At 39.8% G+C, this 20,822-nt stretch overlaps 1 protein-coding gene across 5 annotated transcripts in view; it reads right to left on the reverse strand.

Moving 5' to 3' along the window:
- Positions 1 to 20,822, reverse strand: part of LOC139368081 (pseudopodium-enriched atypical kinase 1) — a 258,200-nt gene that overhangs the window by 224,674 nt on the left and 12,704 nt on the right. The window contains exon 2 of one of the 5 annotated variants that reach the window (XM_071106649.1): positions 16,614 to 16,747. The exons of the other annotated variants lie outside the window; for them this stretch is intronic. The gene's annotated coding sequence lies outside the window, so the exon portion shown is untranslated. The remainder of the gene's footprint in view (positions 1 to 16,613; positions 16,748 to 20,822) is intronic. 5 annotated transcript variants of the gene reach the window in all.

A 20,822-nucleotide genomic window follows, 5' to 3' on the forward strand; every position in this document is an offset into this window, starting at 1 on the left:
CTCTTTATCCTACCCCCTCCTTTTTCGAACATTCTGTTAAAAATCGCGCAACATTTCAGCGTCCTGCTACTCATGCCAGGAATATAGTATATGCATATGATTAGTATGTGTGGATAGAAAACACTCTGAAGTTTCTAAAACTGGTTAAATCACGGCTGTGACTATAACAAAGCGTGTGTTTCATCGAAAAGCGCAAGAAAAACTGGTCACTGAAATCTGAAAAAAGTATCCATGCGCCCCTTTCATGGATTATTTAAAGGAAACCAAATTTAATAGAGACGGATGCAATTCCTACAGCTTCCACACGATGTCGCCAAAAACGTCATTTTCATTGACAAAAATCCTTTGAGACATTACAAATAGATCCCTGATTCCATCCAGCCTACCTCAATCGATTTTGGAAGATTGAAAAATGGACACTGTTTTCTTTTGTAGCTGCTATTGAATACAGATCGCCCAGTGATCAATTTGATCGCTTATTAACGTTTACAAATACCTAAAGTTGGGTTATAAAAGTAGGTTGAAGTGTTTTGTCAAAGAATATAGGCAACTTATATAATTTTTAAACATGACGTTGCGTGTTGGAAGATAGCTTTTTTCGTGATGCAGACAGGCTATACAAATGGATATTTTGGGCATTCATGGACGAATTTAATCGGGAAAAATACCAATTTGTGATGTTTATGGGACATATAGGAGTGCCAACAAAGAATATCATCAAAGGTAATGAATGTTTTATATTTTATTTCTGCGTTTTTGTGTAGCGCTGGCTACGCTAATTCTTTTGTTTACGTCGCCTTCAGGCATTTTGGGGTGTTGCATGCTATCAGATAATAGCTTCTCATGCTTTCGCCGAAAAGCATTTTAAAAATCTGACTTGTTGGCTAGATTCACAACGAGTGTAGCTTTAATTCAATACCCTGCATGTATATTTTAATGAACGTTTGAGTTTTAACGAGTACATTTAGCATTTAGCGTAGCGCATTTGCATTTCCAGGTGCCTACTTGAGACGTCTGCGTCTCAAGTAGGAACAAGAAGTTAAAGGCTCAAAATGACCAGAAACAAAGACATTTCTTCGGAAACTTGTCAGACTATTCTTGTTTTGAGAAAATAAGCCTATTCCATGCGAGACATTGCCAAGAAATTGAAGATTTTGTACAACGCTGTGTACCACTCTCTCACAAACTGGTTCTAACCAGAATAGAAAGAGTGGGAGGCCCCGGTGCACAACTGAGCAAGGGGACATGTACATCAGTGTCTAGTTTGAGAAACAGACACCTCACAAGTCCTCAACTGGCAGCTTCATTAAATAGTAACCGGAAAAACACCAGTCTCAACATCAAGAGGCAACTCCAGTATGCTGGCCTTCTAGGCAGAGTTGCAAAGAAAAAGCCAGATCTCAGACTGGCCCCCCCAAAAAAAGATTTAGATGGGAAAAAGAACAGACACTGAACAGTGGAAGATTAGAAAAAAAAGTGTTATCGATAGACAAATCTAAGTTTGAGGTGTTCGGATCACAAAGAAGAACATTCGTGAGACGCAGAAAAAATTAAAATATGCTGGAGTAGTGCTTGACGCCATCTGTCAAGCATGGTGGAGGCAATGTGAAGGTCTGGGGGTGCTTTGTTGGTGGTAAAGTTGGAGATTTGTACAGGGTAAAGAGGATCTTGAAAAAGGAAGGCTCCACCATTTGCAACACCATGCCATAACCTGTGGAGGGCACTTAATTGGAGCCAATTTCCTCCTACAACTGGACAATGACCCAAAGCACAGCTCCAAACTACGCAATAACTATTTAGGGGAGAAGCAGTCAGCTGGTATTCTGGCTGTAATGGAGTGGCCAGTACAGTCACCGGATCTTAACCCTATTGAGCTGTTGTGGGAGCAACTTGACTGTATGGTACTTAAGAAGAGCCCATCGGGCCAATCCAACTTGTGGGAGGTGCTTCAGGAAGCATGGGGTGAAATCTCTTCAGATTACCTCAACAAATTGACAACTCGAATGCCAAAAGGTCTGCAAGGCTGTAATTGCTGCAAATGGAGGACTCTTTGACGAAAGCAAAGTTTGAAGGACACAATTATTATTTCAATTAAAAATCATTATTTATAACCCTGTCAATGTCTTGATGATGTTTCCTATTCATTTTGCAACTCATTTCATCTATGTTTTCATGGAAAACAAGGACATTTCTAAGTGACCCCAAACTTTTGAACGGTAGTGTTCAGTCGTGGCCAAAAGTTGAGAATGACACAAATATTAATTTTCACAAAGTTTGCTGCTCCAGTGTCTTTAGATATTTTTGTCAGATGTTACTATGGGATACTGAAGTATAATTACAAGCATTTCACATAAGTGGCAAAGGCTTTTATTGACACTTACATAAAGTTGATGCAAAGAGTCAATATTTGCAGTTGACACTTCTTTTTCAAGACCTCTGCAATCCGCCCTGGCATGCTGTCAATTAACTTTTGGGCCACATACGGACTGATGGCAGCCCATTCTTGCATAATCAATTCTTGGAGTTTGTCAGAATTTGTGGGTTATTGTTTGTCCAACCACCTCTTGAGGATTGACCACAAGTTCTCAATGGGATTAAGGTCTGGGGAGTTTCCTGGCCATGGATCCAAAATATCCCGAGCCACTTAGTTATCACTTTTGCCTTATGGCAAAGTGATCCATCATGCTGGAAAAGGCATTGTTCGTCACCAAACTGTTCCTGGATGTTTGGGAGAAGTTGCTCTCGAAGGACGTGTTGGTACCATTCTTTATTCATGGCTGTGTTCTTCGGCAAAATTGTGAGTGAGCCCACTCCCTTGGCTGAGAAGCAACCCCACACATGAATGGTCTCAGGATGCTTTTCTGTTGGCATGACAAAGGACTGATGGTAGCGCTCACCTTGTCTTCTCCGGACAAGCAATTTCCGGATGCCCCAAACAATCGGAAAGGGGATTCATCAGAGAAAATGACTTTACCCCAGTCCTCAGCAGTCCGATCCCTGTACCTTTTGCAGAATATCCGTCTGTCCCTGATGTTTTTCCTGGAGAGAAGTGGCTTCTTTGCTGCCCTTCTTGACACCAGGCCATTCTACAAAAGTATTTGCCTCACTGTGCGTGCAGATGCACTCACACCTGCCTGCTGCCATTCCTGAGCAAGCTCTATACTGGTGGTGCCCCGATCCCGCAGCTGAATCAACTTTAGGAGACGGTCCTGGCGCTTGCTGGACTTTCTTGGGCGGCCTGAAGCCTTCTTCACAACAATTGAACCGCTCTCCTTGAAGTTCTTGATGATCTGATAAATGGTTGATTTAGGTGCAATCTTACTGGCAGCAATATCCCTGCCTGTGAAGCCCTTTTTGTGCAAAGCAATGATGACGGCACATGTTTCCTTGCAGGTAACCATGGTTGACAGAGGAAGAACAATGATTCCAAGCACCACCCTCCTTTTGAAGCTTCCAGTCTGTTATTTGAACTCAATCAGCATGACAGAGTGATCTCCAGCCTTGTCCTCTTCAACACTCACACCTGTGTTCACGAGAGAATCACTGACATGATGTCAGCTGGTCCTTTTGTGGTAGGGCTGAAATGCAGTGGAAATGTTTTTGGGGGATTCAGTTATTTGAATGGCAAAGAGGGACTTTGCAATTAATTGCAATTCATCTGATCACTCTTCACAACATTCTGGAGTATATGCAAATTGCCATTTTCCAGCAGACTTTGTGAAAATTTATATTTGTGCCCTTCTCAAAACTTTTGGCTACGACTGTATGTTGACTTGATTAACACTTTTTTGGTTTCAACATGATTCCATAGTTTTGATGTCTTCACAATTAATGGAAAAAAATAAATAACAATAATCTAATTCTGTTCCAAACTACAGCAAACAAACTTGTGTAAAAACACCCTAAAATCACATCACAAATTCCATATTGATTTCCAATGGCCATAACATAATGAGTTTAATAATGTGCCAAATTAAACACATAACCCACATATACAAAGTTGTCATGTTTCTGCAGTAGGGAGGATACTACGTCATAGATTGAAAAGGTCCCATAGGTCACCTATGAGTCAATGAGATAGCAGCTTAAAAAATACAAAACAAAAAATACACACTAATAGAACATAAAGAGGCTTGTCAGGTTGTCAGCAGTATTTGATCACTCTGTGGCAGACACAAGGTAGAATTGTCGGGAAAACCCTGTCAAGTCCTGGTTGCTGTCGGGAACGGATAAACCAATACATTCCATTTATCTTTATAAGTGTTTCCCAGTGTGTGGGTGGTGACTTTATGTTCAATATGTTTGTGCTCCCCTGGCTTTGCCTGGACCAGAGACTGCTCCAGTCACTCACCACCAACCCAGTTCAGACTGTTCTCACCTCGTCCTCCCTCAGCGGCCCAATCCCTGTCTCCTGACCATGTGCCATTATCTAGGCAGGACCCCTTAGTCCCTTGTTTTCTTTTCATTTAGACATTCACGTGATTCAGGGTGTCAAGTAATGACAGCTGACGAGCACTTGTCCGTAACTTACAGTGGTGCAGCATGCGCTAATATAGTTCATGGGATCATGTGTCCATTTGGTGTCTTAAGGGGGTCTATTTGAGACAGAGGTTAATTTCAGAGTCTCAGCTGGGTCACTTGAAATTTACGGTGAGTTTGCTAAAAAGATGTGTGGCAGCTGGTACACTTCTCTTTTCAACATCCAGTTTCTTTAAAACACTCGTATTCTTTCAATGCAGGGACCTGTGCACACCTACGCACTTGTACCCTCCGTCATTAAGTCTACATACTGTTAAATGTACATCTGATGTCACCTTCTGACAGCTGAGGATACATGGTCAAGACACAAGTCAGCTAATTACTGCTAGCAATCAAGTTACCTTGACAGATTGTGTGATGACGAAGGCAGTTTTCATTACATGGCATCTTGTCAAATGCAGTGTTGTCGAAAGCAACACTCTTTTCAAATGTTTTGAGTCTGTCTTTTCAACACAAGAGACGAAGGAGTCAGGCATTTCCATTTAAATGGACCCATGACCACAAACATGTGAAGTTTATAGTTTACATTCAAAAAATGTGGAATAAGCAAAGGCTTTGATTTCTGGTAAAACATATGGAAATGGGATCTTAGACATCACCATAACAAGTAATGAACATTTATATTTAGTTTTGTAAGGTTAAGAAACATTGCCTGGTAATTCCCAAAACCCACATACGCTTATCAAAGAGATTGCACAATGCGAAGAGGGGTACTTGTGCCCATGTTTTCACCAAACCAACTTGTATACTATACAGTCTTTCATAAGTTGGCATCTAAACAACCTGCCACTTGCAGAGCATATCAAGAATTAGCTAAAATACTTTTGTATATATAGTGTGTGGACACCCCTTCAAATTAGTAGATTTGGCTATTTCAGGCACACCCGTCTCTGACAGGCATGTACATTCGAGCATTCGAGCACACTGCCATGCAATCTCCATAGACAAACATTGGCAGTAGAATGGCCCGCATTGAAGAGCTCAGTTACTTTAAATATAGCACTGTCATAGGATGCCACCTTTCCAACAAGTCATATGTATATACTGTACTCCATATACCATCAACTGCATCTTGCCTATGCCGTTCGGCCATCGCTCATCCATATATTTATATGTACATATTCTTATTCATTCCTTTACACTTGTGTGTATAACGTAGTTGTGAAATTGTTAGATTACTTGTTACATACTACTGCATGGTCGGAACTAGAAGCATAAGCATTTCGCTACCCTCGCATTAACATCTGCTAACCATGTGCATGTGACCAATACAATTTGATTTGTGCATTTCTGTACACATCAGGAACTTGATGCAATTATGTTACCATAATTACATTACTGGATGTAAATCCACTTCTCCTACTGTAATATATATATATTTTTCTAACTCAAGGTGTCATGTCATAGCTGACACCCCATTCTTTCTGCAGACATCTTTAAATCTTAATACGAAGCAGATTAAGAGTTTTTGGAAAAAGTGGTTGCATAAAAAAAACTGAGGGAGATTTTACTATAATTCTGTAACCAAACCTTGCATCTGAAAAGAAAAGTACGATACCAAATAACCAAACTTTGCATCTGCACAGTGAAGTAAATGTGTTTCTGTGAAATGTTGTGTAAATTGGTCAAAGTTGCATAGTTGTATGGTGTTTGAAATCAATGTTTTTTTGTTTGGAATACATTTTAAAGTGTCAAAGTGTAATTCCGTTTAACGTGGAATTGCCCTTCCACAAAAATATATTTAAACTGAAAAGGTATTAATTCAAACACAGTTTCCCATGGGAAAGATTTGTGGACGGAGCATAAAAAGCAAGCAAAGAATGGCACTATAACCAAGAGAGAGCGAGATGGGAGCCGAGCGAGGGAAAATCTTACTAAAAACCGGTCATTTTCAGGAAGAAAGGAGAGTCATGTTGACCTAGATATCTGAACAATGGAAGGTTGTACACATTTGCAATGTCAGAATCAGTCATTAATAAGAGTAAATTGGATTGGAGCGACACCCTTTCACACACACGACTACTCCTTCCAGAGAGGAATCACACCCAAACTCCATGATATTGCAAATTAATTCCACTGAGCTGGAACTACAAGAGAAAGGGGGGACATTTCTCAAAATAACTGAAATTGAGCTGAAATGACTTGACAATTCCTCATCTAAAATGGAGGGTTTTCACCCTCTGCTGCGATTCACAGGTAAACATTTGTGCAATGCCTGCTGCTGACAAAACCTCCATAAAAATCCAGTGATTCCATGTGAATGAAGCAAACCCATAGAAGGCTTAATGACAGGTTCAGTTGAGCCTTGGTTCAGGAGGTTGTTTTTCCCCTGGTGTTAAGATTGGTCTGACCTAAACCTGACACATGCACAGTTGTCATAAACAGCACCGTGAGTGGGTACTTGAGATGAGTGTACGCGATAGTTGAGGCATCAAATTATAGGCTGACCAATGTTTTTTGGGGGTCTGATACAGATTCAAAACTGCCAATATACTGTTTACAGCGGGGAAATTAAAAAGTAAAAATTTTCCACGCTGAATTCTCATAAATCCCTAGGAACACTCACTACTGAGTTGGACTGGAACTCAGTAGTGAGTGTTGCAACTAAGGATAACACTTGGCGGTCCCGTTCTGTGTGCTTGTGTGGCCTACCACTTCGCTGCTGAGCCGTTGTTGCTCCTAGACGTTTCCACTTCACAATAACAGCACTTACAGTTGACCAGGGCAGCTCTAGCAGGGCAGAAAGTTGACTGACTTGTTGGAAAGGTGGCATCCTATGACAGTGCTATGTTTAAAGTAACTGAGCTCTTCAATGCGGGCCATTCTACTGCCAACGTTTGTCTATGGAGATTGCATGGCTGTGCTCGATTGTACACGCCTGTCAGAGACGGGTGTGCCTGAAATAGCCAAATCTACTCATTTGAAGGGGTGTCCACATACACTATATATACAAAAGTATTTTAGCTAATTCTTGATATGCTCTGCAAGTGGCAGGTTATGTTTAGATGCCAACTTATGAAAGACTGTATAATATACAAGTTGGTTTGGTGAAAACACGGGCACAAGTACCCCTCTTTGCATTGTGCAATCGCTATGATAACACCAACTTAGGTGACTGCGGAAAGATTAGCCTAAGTGAACAACACAATGGTAAGTTCCATGTAAAAGGAACAATGATTGTGTGTCCAATAAAAGCTAAAGAGTCTAGATTTTTAAATTAAGGCATATATACATTTTCAACCATTTTCCATCCTAAAAATTAAGAATAAGCAAAGGCTTTGATTTCTGGTCAAATATCTACCAGAAAGTCTTAAAAATAGGTATTATAAATACATTAAAACACAATGTTGAAGTAAAGACTCTTTGCCAACTAATATAAACACTTAAATATTTAGTTTGAGACATGTTTCTCTGCCTTCTGTAAATTGGCTTGTGGCATGAAATTACATTACCAAAAACCAACATACTCATTTATCTCATGAAGGAAGATAATGAAAGTTCACAGAAGTAACAAGCACAAGTAGACCTATCAATTCCCTATAATGTTTTTTACTGATATCAATGAGTTATTAAATATTTAGTGATTAAAACTTAATTCCGTTACACAAATCAGTAACAGAATTTCACCCCCCAAAAAATTGGTAAAGAAATGTCTGCAATTGAATTGGCTACAATGGGAAATCATAGTAGTCACAAACCACAGTTGGGTTCATAACTTTGGACAGCACAGTACAGTAAAGAAAAGTAGAGTTCAGTACAGTATAGTACACAGTAGAGCAGTAGTACATTGTAATGTAATACACTCTACTGAGTTGAACTCGACTCTACTATTCTGTGCTGTACTTTGATGTCCACACATGTGAAACAGACGTCTATAACTGGTTCAGATTTGTTCCGGTCCAACCAAATTTGGTCTTGTTTGGGGGCAGAGCTCGTTAAAAATAACAGCCAGTGCGTATAATAATACCCAAATATGCAAAGGAGGATACCTTTTTGTACCCATTTAGGGTAGATCACTATGAAGAGAATGACATTCATATCCATAATTACGCATTTCTGTGTAGTACAGATAAGGGACCAATGACACAATTGTGTAAACAGGTGTAAATCCACTAGAACATCGGTATAATAATGGCAAATCACTATTAGAATGAGACAATACTTTCAACTGAAATCTTTCAATTACTGTTGAGCTCTTTGTGTGGCAGGAACTGGGATTCATTAGAGCACCATTAAGCTCTCCAATATATATTTTTTTAATTTGCAATTCTTTTCCACATCTCCCTAATTCATTCTCCAAGAAAGGCATCCCATGCTGGGACATTTTGCTGGAAACTAAGCCGCAGACAGTGAACCAAGAGAGAGAACCCTTCGGGGAGAATAAGGTGAATCTTAAAAGATGCACTATACAGAAATATCTCCGCCATTTCCTGGATGCTAAAATTTGAATAGTTTGCCTAATTTTAGATTGTGACAAAACACGCAAGTATAGTGTAAAGAATCATTGTACCATCTAAACTGCTGTGAAATATATTTTCCATAACCAAAAACATTGTATTTCCAGCTGTTTGAAGCTGGTATAAAAAAAAATAAAAGTAAAAGACAAAAAAAAAAAACTTCAAAACAGGAAAAATAGAAATAGCGTGACTATAACATATCTACCTCCTCATAAACATGCTTTCAATGAGAATGACTCATGTTCACCTAATACCTTTTTGCACTATTGGTTAGACCCTGTAAGTAAGCATTTCACTGTAAGGTCTGTTGTATTCAGTGCACGTGACAAATAAACTTAGAAATGTGAGATAGATCTATATCAAATCAATGTGAATTTGGTCTGGTCGCCCAAAAAGTTACATACTGCCGCTTTAACATAACATAAAACAACATAACATAAAACAACACAACACACAAATATCCATATATATATATATATATATACACAGTGCCTTGCGAAAGTATTCGGCCCCCTTGAACTTTGCGACCTTTTGCCACATTTCAGGCTTCAAACATAAAGATATAAAACTGTATTTTTGTGTGAAGAATCAACAACAAGTGGGACACAATCATTAAGTGGAACGACATTTATTGGATATTTCAAACCTTAAGTTAATACTTTGTAGCGCCACCTTTTGCTGCGATTACAGCTGTAAGTCGCTTGGGGTATGTCTCTATCAGTTTTGCACATCGAGAGACTGAAATTTTTTCCCATTCCTCCTTGCAAAACAGCTCGAGCTCAGTGAGGTTGGATGGAGAGCATTTGTGAACAGCAGTTTTCAGTTCTTTCCACAGATTCTCGATTGGATTCAGGTCTGGACTTTGACTTGGCCATTCTAACACCTGGATATGTTTATTTTTGAACCATTCCATTGTAGATTTTGCTTTATGTTTTGGATCATTGTCTTGTTGGAAGACAAATCTCTGTCCCAGTCTCAGGTCTTTTGCAGACTCCATCAGGTTCTTACAGAATGGTCCTGTATTTGGCTCCATCCATCTTCCCATCAATTTTAACCATCTTCCCTGTCCCTGCTGAAGAAAAGCAGGCCCAAACCATGATGCTGCCACCACCATATTTGACAGTGGGGATGATGTGTTCAGCTGTGTTGCTTTTACGCCAAACATAACGTTTTGCATTGTTGCCAAAAAGTTCAATTTTGGTTTCATCTGACCAGAGCACCTTCTTCCACATGTTTGGTGTGTCTCCCAGGTGGCTTGTGGCAAACTTTAAACGACACTTTTTATGGATATCTTTAAGAAATGGCTTTCTTCTTGCCACTCTTCCATAAAGACCAGATGTGTGCAATGTACAACTGATTGTTGTCCTATGGACAGAGTCTCCCACCTCAGCTGTAGATCTCTGCAGTTCATCCAGAGTGATGATGGGCCTCTTGGCTGCATCTCTGATCAGTCTTCTCCTTGTATGAGTTGAAAGTTTAGAGGGACGGCCAGGTCTTGGTAGATTTGCAGTGGTCTGATACTCCTTCCATTTCAATATTATCGCTTGCACAGTGCTCCTTGGGATGTTTAAAGCTTGGGAAATCTTTTTGTATCCAAATCCGGCTTTAAACTTCTTCACAACAGTATCTCGGACCTGCCTGGTGTGTTCCTTGTTCTTCATGATGCTCTCTGCGCTTTTAACGGACCTCTGAGACTATCACAGTGCAGGTGCATTTATACGGAGACTTGATTACACACAGGTGGATTGTATTTATCATCATTAGTCATTTAGGTCAACATTGGATCATTCAGAGATCCTCACTGAACTTCTGGAGAGAGTTTGCTGCACTGAAAGTAAAGGGGCTGAATAATTTTGCACGCCCAATTTTTCAGTTTTTGATTTGTTAAAAAAGTTTGAAATATCCAATAAATGTCGTTCCACTTCATGATTGTGTCCCACTTGTTGTTGATTCTTCACACAAAAATACAGTTTTATATCTTTATGTTTGAAGCCTGAAATGTGGCAAAAGGTCGCAAAGTTCAAGGGGGCCGAATACTTTCGCAAGGCACTGTATATCTATATAGATATGTATATCTATCTATATCCGTATATACACACACACACACACACACACTTGAAGTCAGAAGTTTAAATACACCATTAAACTCAGTTTTCACATCCCTGTTATTTAATCCAAGTAAAAATGTCCTGTCTTAGGTCAGTTAGGATCACCACTTTACTTTAAGAATATGAAATGTCAGAATAACAGTAGAGAGAATGATTTATTTCAGCTTTTATTTATTTCATCACATTCCCAGTGGGTCAGAAGTTTACATACACTCAATTAGTATTTGGTAGCATAGCCTTAAAATAGTTTAATTTGGGTCTAACGTTTCGGGTAGCCTTCCACAAGCTTCCCACAATATGTTGGGTGAATTTTGGCCCATTCCTCCTGACAGAGCTGGTGTAACTGAGTCAGGTTCTTGGCCTCCTTGCTCGCACACGTTTTTTCAGTTCTGCCCACACATTTTTCATGGGATTAAGGTCAGGGCTTTGTGATGGCCACTCCAATACCTTGGAAGTATGCTTCCTGACTGATGTCTTGAGGATGTTGCTTCAATATATCCACATAATTTTCCTACCTCATGAAGCCATCTATTTTGTGAAGTGCACCAGTTCCCCTTGCAGCAAAGCACACCCACAAAATGATGCTGCCACCCACATGCTTGACATTTAGGATGGTGGCCTTCGGCTTGCAAGCATCCCCCTTTTTCCTCCAAACATAACAATGGTTGTTATGGCCAAACAGTTCCATCTTTGTTCCATCAGACCAGAGGACATTTCGCCAAAAAGTACGATCTTTGTCCCCATGTGCAGTTGCAAACCATAGTCTGTCTTTTTTATGGAGTTTTGGCTTCTTCCTTGCTGAGCGGCTATTCAGGTTATGTCGATATAGGACTGGTTTTTACTATGGATATAGATACTTTTGTACCCGTTTCCTCCAGCATCTTCACAAGGTCCTTTGCTGTTTTTCTGGGATTGAGTTGCACTTTTCACACAGATGAACGTGGTACCTTCAGGCATTTGGAAATTGCTCCCAAGGATGAACCAGACTTGGAGGTCTACAATCTTTTTTCTGAGGTCTGATTTATTTTGATTTTCCCTTGATGTCAAGCAAAGAGGCACTGAGTTTGAAGGTAGGCCTTGAAATACATACACAGGTACACCTCCAATTGACTCAAATGATGTCAATTAGCCTATCAGAAGCTTTTAAAACCATGACATTTTTTCTGGAATTTTCCAAGCTGTTTAAAGGCACAGTCAACTTAGTGTATGTAAACTTCTGACCCACTGGAGTTGTGATACAGTGAATAATAAGTGAAATAATCTGTCTGTAAACAACTGTTGAAAAATGACTTGTGTCATGCACAAAGTAGATGATCTAACGGACTTGCCAAAACTATAGTTTGTTAACAAGAAATGTGTGGAGTGGTTGAAAAACATGTTTTAATGACTCCAACCTAAGTGTATGTAAACTTCCGACTTCAACTGTATACATAGGGTCAAGAAGGCTATATATTAAAGTGTAAATGGAGCTATGAATACAGGACCATTTTGCCTAATTTCTGGCCATTAAAAACATCAAAATCGTAAAAAAAATATGATCAGTACAACAAGTGCAGGACCATGAGAAACTGACTCTCTAACCAAGTGCTACTAACAAATCCCAATGGGGCATTTCAAGAGGCAAAGGAATTTCATAAATTGTTCCAAGATGAAAACCAAAACCTTAGCTACATGAAGACAAAGGCCATTCTTTCCTCCTTGGTGGAATATTTCCTGGACTAGACTTATGGCGAGGCAGGAGGAAAGAAAAAAAGAGAAGTTACCTGTTACAGCAATCAGAGCACCAGCAGCTGGTTTACTGCAGTTAGTCAGAAGGTCAGTGAGAAAGTCAGTCAGACCTAGGCCAATCACAGACAGCAGGCTTGGGGCCCCTGCCTGGTGCCAGTGCTCTGCTGTGAAATGTACTGCCTGATCGTAGAGAGCGGGTTGTCAGCACTCTTCACACAGGGGTATATTTAAACCTGCCTCAAATGAAACTGGAAACTTCTTTATAGTGGGAATTTGGAAATTAAGGTGCACAAAAGCAAAGCAAAATACCTCAGGACATCGGTCAAAGCACGAGAGCAGTCAATGATTCCGATATGTTTAGGCTATACCTATCAAGATTAATCTATCAACCCTCATCTCTCTCTTTACTGTCAGGTGCTGAAAGAACTTGGAGAGCTGGAACTAGGCCTATGTGATGATACCAAACACCGATTCAATTGTCACTGTGGATAAACAAATGCCTTAATCTAGATACATTTAATTATTTGAGCCTACTGTAAAATGACATCCAGAAATGTCAGGTGCTGCAATGAAATTATTGAATTATATAAAGCTAAGAGAGTCTCAACCAGATGCTTACTCAAGGCCTATAAAGTTTGATGGTTTTGGTGGGTATCTTTTTAGTTGGTTGAGTCGAGTGTCTTAGGCCTATAAAGTTCCATCACTTGAGTGAAATGCATACCAATGGCAGTCAGTGCCGTTTAAGATTAGGAAGGACAATTTGTTTTTGTTTCATGAGCATGACCTTATTTCAATTTCAGCATATTGGATGACTCATTCATTTTCCGTTCAGCCAGCTCAACGTAACATTGATTGGTTTAAGTTATTACACGATACTCAAATTTTCCCTACACCCATGATGAGGTTTCTACAACCTAGCCTACGAATGAAAATTTACAATGTAGGTGCACAGGTAGATATTTTGTTGTTAATCAAGGTGACAATGACACATACCGCCTTGCACACAACTAGCTGATTTAGGGTGTAATCACTAGTCCAAACAGTTGCAAACAAGTATGTTTATCCCCGTTTCGTTCAGTGTGCTTCCGTTTAAGTAACTTTAACATAATTGGCGGAATGAATAGACCCTTGATCATCCCCAAACACAATTCACATGCATATCAGCCACATACAAACAGTATGATCTCTTTGCTCTTTGCATAATTCCTTCTTGCATCTACGCCTTATTCTGTGACCCGGCGAAAAAACCTTTCCAAGCCAAACTTTCATACCATAACGGCTAACCGCTCCACACAGCCTACATCGTTGTCACCATATTAGTTAACGCCATAGTCAATATAGCTACAATTACTAACGTGTTAATAAACCCTCTACAATCAGGCAGTACAGCGTACAGCAAGCAGTTTAGCAGTTACACCGGCAGGCCCCAGTGGCAATAAATAAAACTTAAAGCTGACCGACTTGGAAGAGTTCCAGTGTTGGATAGCCATAACCAGCTAGCTAACATAGCATCCCTCTCTGTTTGAGCCAGGTGTTTGAGTACACAAAACTTGCTAGATGCATTTGCTAGCTAGCTGCAACATAACTTTTTGAGCAACCCAACCAAATTCACATAGAAATGTGTGTTATAGATATGTCATCATTGAAAGCAAGTCTAAGAAATGGTAGATCTGTTCTGTGGGCTATTTCTATGCTTCCCATTGTTATGTTTCATCTTTGCATTTTTTACTTTTGGTTTTGTACAACAGCTTCAAACAGCTGAAAATACAATACTTTTGGCTATTGAAAAGATATTTCACAGCAGTTTAGAAGGTACAATGATTCTCTACACTATACTTGCTTGTTTAGTCACAAACTGAAATTAAGCTAACTATTAAAATGTTTGCTAAGCAGTGTGTTTCAATCAATTATCTGTTGACATGTGAATATATTTGGCATAATTTTATCTAAAAAGGATAACTTTTTAAAATGTTTCACATTTTTATGAAATTCACTGAGGAGGATGATCCTCCCCTTCCTCTGAGGAGGAGCCTTCACTTTTGCATGCCTTTCTGCATGTAACGTGTGTTACAGCCTAATGAATTCATAAATAGTTTTGACTTTTATCTCAGACACATCAGGTATCCAATACTGGTTATTAGATTAAGAGCTGTGGAATTCCTCCCGAAGGGTGTTGGCCTAAATTAAAACAGGAAACTGGATTAATCTTGAGACTTTCCCAGAGTATTGGCAGGTCGTGTTTGACGTTGTGTATCCAAAGCCTTAGGCTGCTGGGGTTAGTTTCCGATGAAAGGAAACATTATGTGACGCAATAGCAGTTCAGATGAAACACTCATCAGTCCATTGCGCCGTGGTACCTGACTGAAAATGTCCTGTTGCCAACAAAATACTTAGTTGCCCTACAGAAAAAGGTAGATGGGTTGATGGGTAAAAATACCTAATATTTTGGCATAAGTATTGTAATTAATTGCATGTGTTTTCAAAAGCGGACTTACGCAATACAAAATTAAGTTTGTTTAGAAAAAGTTACTTCCCCAACGTCTTTATAGGTTATATTGGTGTATTAGGACGTGGATATGTGTGGTTCTAAGTGACTTCCCAAACGTCTTTATAGGTTATATTGGTGTATTAGGATGTGGATATGTGTGGTTCTAAGTGACTTCCCCAACATCTTTAGAGGTTATATTGGTGTATTAGGACGTGGATGTGTGTGGGTTTTAATGTATTTTAGATGCATTTATACATTTAAATGGGATTCCTTAGGCATATCATGTTATGCCATTTGCCCATCTAAATATGCGGGATATGGACCAAACCCTGTCCTGGGATATCAAACATCAGCATAGCTAAGTGCACGCAGTATTTCTTGGAAAACTATACTTAATCAAATAACAGATGTTTTACAGATGGTGTAAACAGCGGTCCTAATAAGTGATTAAAGTTACCAGCATAGCACACCCATTGGCTTATTATCATTACCAAAACAGACGTAAAAATGCTGCAGTAATGAGATGGGTGTTTTGGTAATGAGAGGCCCTTAGATCAAGCTGCAAGGAATAGGAGACTGCCATTATGAGTCAGCAAACAATCGATCACATCACTAAAGCCTATTCATGCCTCCATGTTGGTACGGTAATGGTACTCTGAGTTTCTCCCAATTTGAATGTTTTAAGTCATTTCAGTAATGAAAAGGTAAAGTGTGGTAATGGGGGTGTTTGAGAAAAAGATCCTCATTTGTTAGACAGTGTATAGGTGAATAAATTAAATTAACTTGTGCTCATCTAATGACTACTCTTCTAGATCAATGGTTCCCAACAGGGCATGGTGAATATTTGACAAGTTGAATCAGGTGTGCTTGTCCTAGGCTAAAAATGTGTACTTTTGGGGTTCGAGCACTGGAGTTGGGAACCACTGCTCTAGATGATGAATCATGGGTTTTACAAGAACTTGTCAGTGTTACAGTAATAAGAAACATGTCCACATACAATGTGTTTTTACGTAAATATTATATATTGAGCAAAAATATAAATGCAACATTCAACAATTTAAATCATTTTTACTGAGTTACAGTTCATAAGGAAATCAGTGAATTAACATCAATTCATTAGGCCCTAATCTATGGATTTCACATGACCTGGGCAGGGGCGCAGCCATGGGTGTGCCTGGGAGGGCATAGGCCCACCCACTTGGGAGCCAGGTCCAACCACTGGGGAGCCAGGCCCAGCCAATCAGAATGAGTTTTTCCCCACAAAAGGGCTTTATTACAGACAGAACTACTCACAATTTCCATCGCCTGTCTGGGTGGCTGGTCTCAGACAATCCTGCAGGTGAAGTAGTCGGATGTGGATATCCTGGGCTGGCGTGGTTACACGTGGTCTGCGGTTATGAGGCCGGTTGGACGTACTGCCAAATTCTCTAAAACGATGTTGTGGTAGAGGAATGAACATGACATTCCCTGGAAACAGCTCTGGTGGACATTGTTGCAGTCAGCATGCCAATTGTGCACTTTAGACATGTGGCATTGTGTTGTGTGACAAAAATGCACATTTTAGACTGGCCTTTTATTGTCCCCAGCACAAGGTGCACCTGTGTAATGATCATGCTGTTTAATCAGCTTCTGGATATGCCACACCTGTCAGGTGGATTGATTATCTTGGCAAAGGAGTAATGCTCACTAAAAGGAATGTAAACAACTTTGTGCACAACATTTCTGAAAAATAAGCATCCAGACATTAAAACAGAATTCAACAATACAAAAACATTTATTGAACTCAATAGGATATCAAATAAATATATTGAATTTGTTATAAAATGTATTTGCCAGAGCTAATTATAAGACATGAACAAATGCATCAGTGATTAGTGTTGTCACGCTACCAGGCCAAGTAGCACAATGCCGAGTAGTATCGAGACACCACAGGGGGAAAACTTCAGAGGCCTAGCGTCCTGTTCGACCCATCCCCTGGACACTTGTTACCATTTATAAGAGTTATGCGCATTTGCTACACAAAATGCCAATCACTGATATTCACACTTTTACTCACTTTAAAAAACATCTTGAATTTAACTTCACACTTTATAATATAATAGAGCGGCTAATTTGCATATATTTGCAAAGGCCTACCTGTGATTTGGCTTGAGGAATGTGAGGAAGGAATATACTGTACATGCATACTGATCTGCATGTCATTGTGGCAATAAAGGGAGAACATCTCTTCAGTTAACACAGACAAACACTCTCCATCCCTCCTACACTGTCCGTCTCCCCCTTATAAACAAAAAACACTTTCTCGACCAAAAATACTCACAGCTCCCAACTTTAAAAATGTTATGCACCAAACATAATGTAAGGAGCACCAGAAAGAGAAAGATTTTTAATACAGTTAGGTCTATACGAATTCTAACTTTGAAGTTCATCTCCTGCCTGTCACCAAGGGAGTACCCCAAGGCTCAATCCTAGGCCCCACGCTCTTCTCAATTTACATCAACAACATAGATCAGGCAGTAGGAAGCTCTCTTATCCATTTATATGTAGATGATACAGTCTTATACAGAGCTGGCCTCTCCCTGGATTTTGTGTTAAATGCTCTACAACAAAGCTTTCTTAGAAAGCTTGGGCACGCTCACCCTGAACCTTGTTCTGAACACCTCCAAAACAAAAGGTCATGTGGTTTGGTAAGAAGAATGCCCCTCTTCCCACAGGTGTTCTTACTGCCACTGCGGTTTCAGAACTTGAGGTAGTCACCTCATACAAGTACTTGGTTCATCCTTGGGAGCAATTTCCAAATGCCTGAAGGTACCACGTTCATCTGTACAAACAATAGTACGCAAGTAAAAACACCATGGGACCACGCAACTGCCATACCGCTCAGGATGGAGGCGCACGTATAAATGCCATGGGACCACGCAGCCATCATACCACTCAGGAAGGAGAAGCGTTCTGTCTCCTAGAGATGAACGTATTTTGGTGCAAAAAGTGCAAATCAATCCCAGAAAAACAGCAAAGGACCTTGTGAAGATGCTGGAGAAAACAGGTATAAAAGTATCTATATCCACAGTAAAACGAGTCCTATATCGACATAACCGGAAAGGCCGCTCAAGCAAGGAAGAAGTCACTGCTCCAAAACCACCATAATAAAGCCAGACAATGGTTTGCACTGCACATAGGGACAAAGATCATACTTTTTGGAGAAATGTCCTCTGGTCTGATGAAACAAAAATAGAACTGTTTGGCCATAATGACCATCATTATGTTTGGAGGAAAAAGGGGATGCTTGCAAGCCGAAGAACACCATCCCAACCGTGAAGCACGGAGTGGCAGCATCATGTTGTGGGGGTGCTTTGCTGCAGGAGGGACTGGTGCACTTCCCAAAATAGATGGCATCATGAGGAGAGAAAAGTATGTGGATATATTGAAGCAACATCTCAAGACATCAGTCAGGAAGTTAAAGCTTGGTGGCACATGGGTCTTCCAAAAGGACAATGACCCCAAGCATACTTCCAAAGTTGTGGCAAAATGGGTCAAGGACAACAAAGTCAAGGTATTGGAGTGGCCATCACAAAGTCCTGACCTCAATCCCATAGAAAATGTGTGGGCAGAACTGAAAAAGCATGTGCGAGCCAGGAGGCCTACAAACCTGACTCAGTTACACCAGCTCTGTCAGGAAGAATGGGACAAAATTCACCCAACTTATTGTAGGAAGCTTGTGGAAGGCTACCCAAAACGTTTGACCCAAGTTAAACAATTTAAAGGCAATGCTACCAAATACTAATTGAGTGTAAGCAAACTTCTGACCCACTGGGAATGTGATGAAAGAAATAAAAACTGAAATAAATCCTCTCTACTATTATTCTGACATTTCACATTCTTAAAATAAAGTGGTGATCCTAACTGACCTAAAACAGGGGATTTTTACTTGGATTAAATGTCAGGAATCGTGAAAAAGTGTGTATGTTAACTTCAACTGTATGCCCTAATGCACTTCTAAAGTGTAATACACCCAGTGTGATTTCAGATGTCAAATTATTGTGTTTTGTTGATTTTATATAACAACATTTCAACCTCATTTAGCATGATCTATTCAAATATGGCATAATTCTATTTGTATTCATTTGCATCACGGTCAATGACATACTTTTATTTTGAAGGCTAACCGCAAAGTAAACTATTGTGGCCAATTCTTATTGTGGCTAGCTTCACATAGATGGGTCCCACCACCATTCTTCAAATAAGAACTGTTTGATGAAATAGGGTAATTTTAGATGACACCTAGCTATATAGTTAGTTAGCTAACTATAGCTACTGAAACAGATTGTCGATTTGCTATGTTTTTGGGGAAGAACATTGATTGCATCTATGCCCTAGCTAGCTTTTTTCTGACCAGCACTGTATATGCGCAAAACAACTTTTGCCAGCATCATAGCATACCTATGACATATGAAATATGAGTGATAGTGTAATCAATGTGTAATATCTACGTAAATATATATAATTAAAGAATGCCTTAAATTATTATGTGGCGTGCAGTGATATTCAGGTCCTGATCGGTCAACAAGCTTATTTGTCATGTTAAATGGCGTTATTTGATGTGTATTTTTTGACACGCAAAGACCCAAACGGCGTTCCATAGTATGAGAAATCATGGTTGAGAAAGAAACAACTGAGCAACGAAACAGCACAGCAAGTAAGTGAAAGAAAAAGGTTTTAATTATGTTGTACTGGTAATGGGGACATACCTAAATGCCAACAAAATAACTTTTTGATCAGTGTGGTGTGTGTAAACTTTATTTAACTTAAGAATTTGTTCTTAGCAATTCAGTTTTTTACAATGACGGCCTTCACCGGGCCAAACGCTGGGTCAATTCTGTACCGCCCTATGGGACTCCCAATCACAGCCGGATGTGATAGAGCCTGGATTCGAACCACTGAGATGCAGTGCCTTGGACGCAGCGTTCTGTGTGTGTTAACTATTTAACTGTACTAGAATGCTTAAAAAGGGTGCTGCATTTTTATACATCTCTTATCAATATAGGTTTTTTTTTTGGTAAGGAAAATATCAGTTATCGGTATCGGCCAGAAAATATAATATCGGTGCATCTCTAAACAGAATAATTGGCCATTTAGGCTAACACACTTCAAAATAAACTTGTTCTAGTACCGCAGAGGCCTATGGTGCATGTAAACAGCATAATTTGTCGCCTAAAGTAGAGGTCTGCATGGGACAGATTTCGTCATCCCGCCTGCACCCGCAGCTTTCATACCGCACCATTAAGCACCTACTGTCTGTCCGACTCCCTCCCGCTACCACAAGAAATTGTCTCGAACGCAACCGCAGTCCCGCAATGTTATTTTAGGTGTATGTGATGTTGGGACCATAGCTTGCAAGTGAGCTGCAATTTTACGCCTTATAGGCAATATTGAAATGCGCAGAAATAACCTCTGAAATAGGGCAAATTACCAGAGATTTTAATCTCATTATATTAGGCTATC

Source organism: Oncorhynchus clarkii, chromosome 2 (assembly GCF_045791955.1).
Source record: "Oncorhynchus clarkii lewisi isolate Uvic-CL-2024 chromosome 2, UVic_Ocla_1.0, whole genome shotgun sequence".
NCBI classification, from domain to species: domain Eukaryota; kingdom Metazoa; phylum Chordata; class Actinopteri; order Salmoniformes; family Salmonidae; genus Oncorhynchus; species Oncorhynchus clarkii.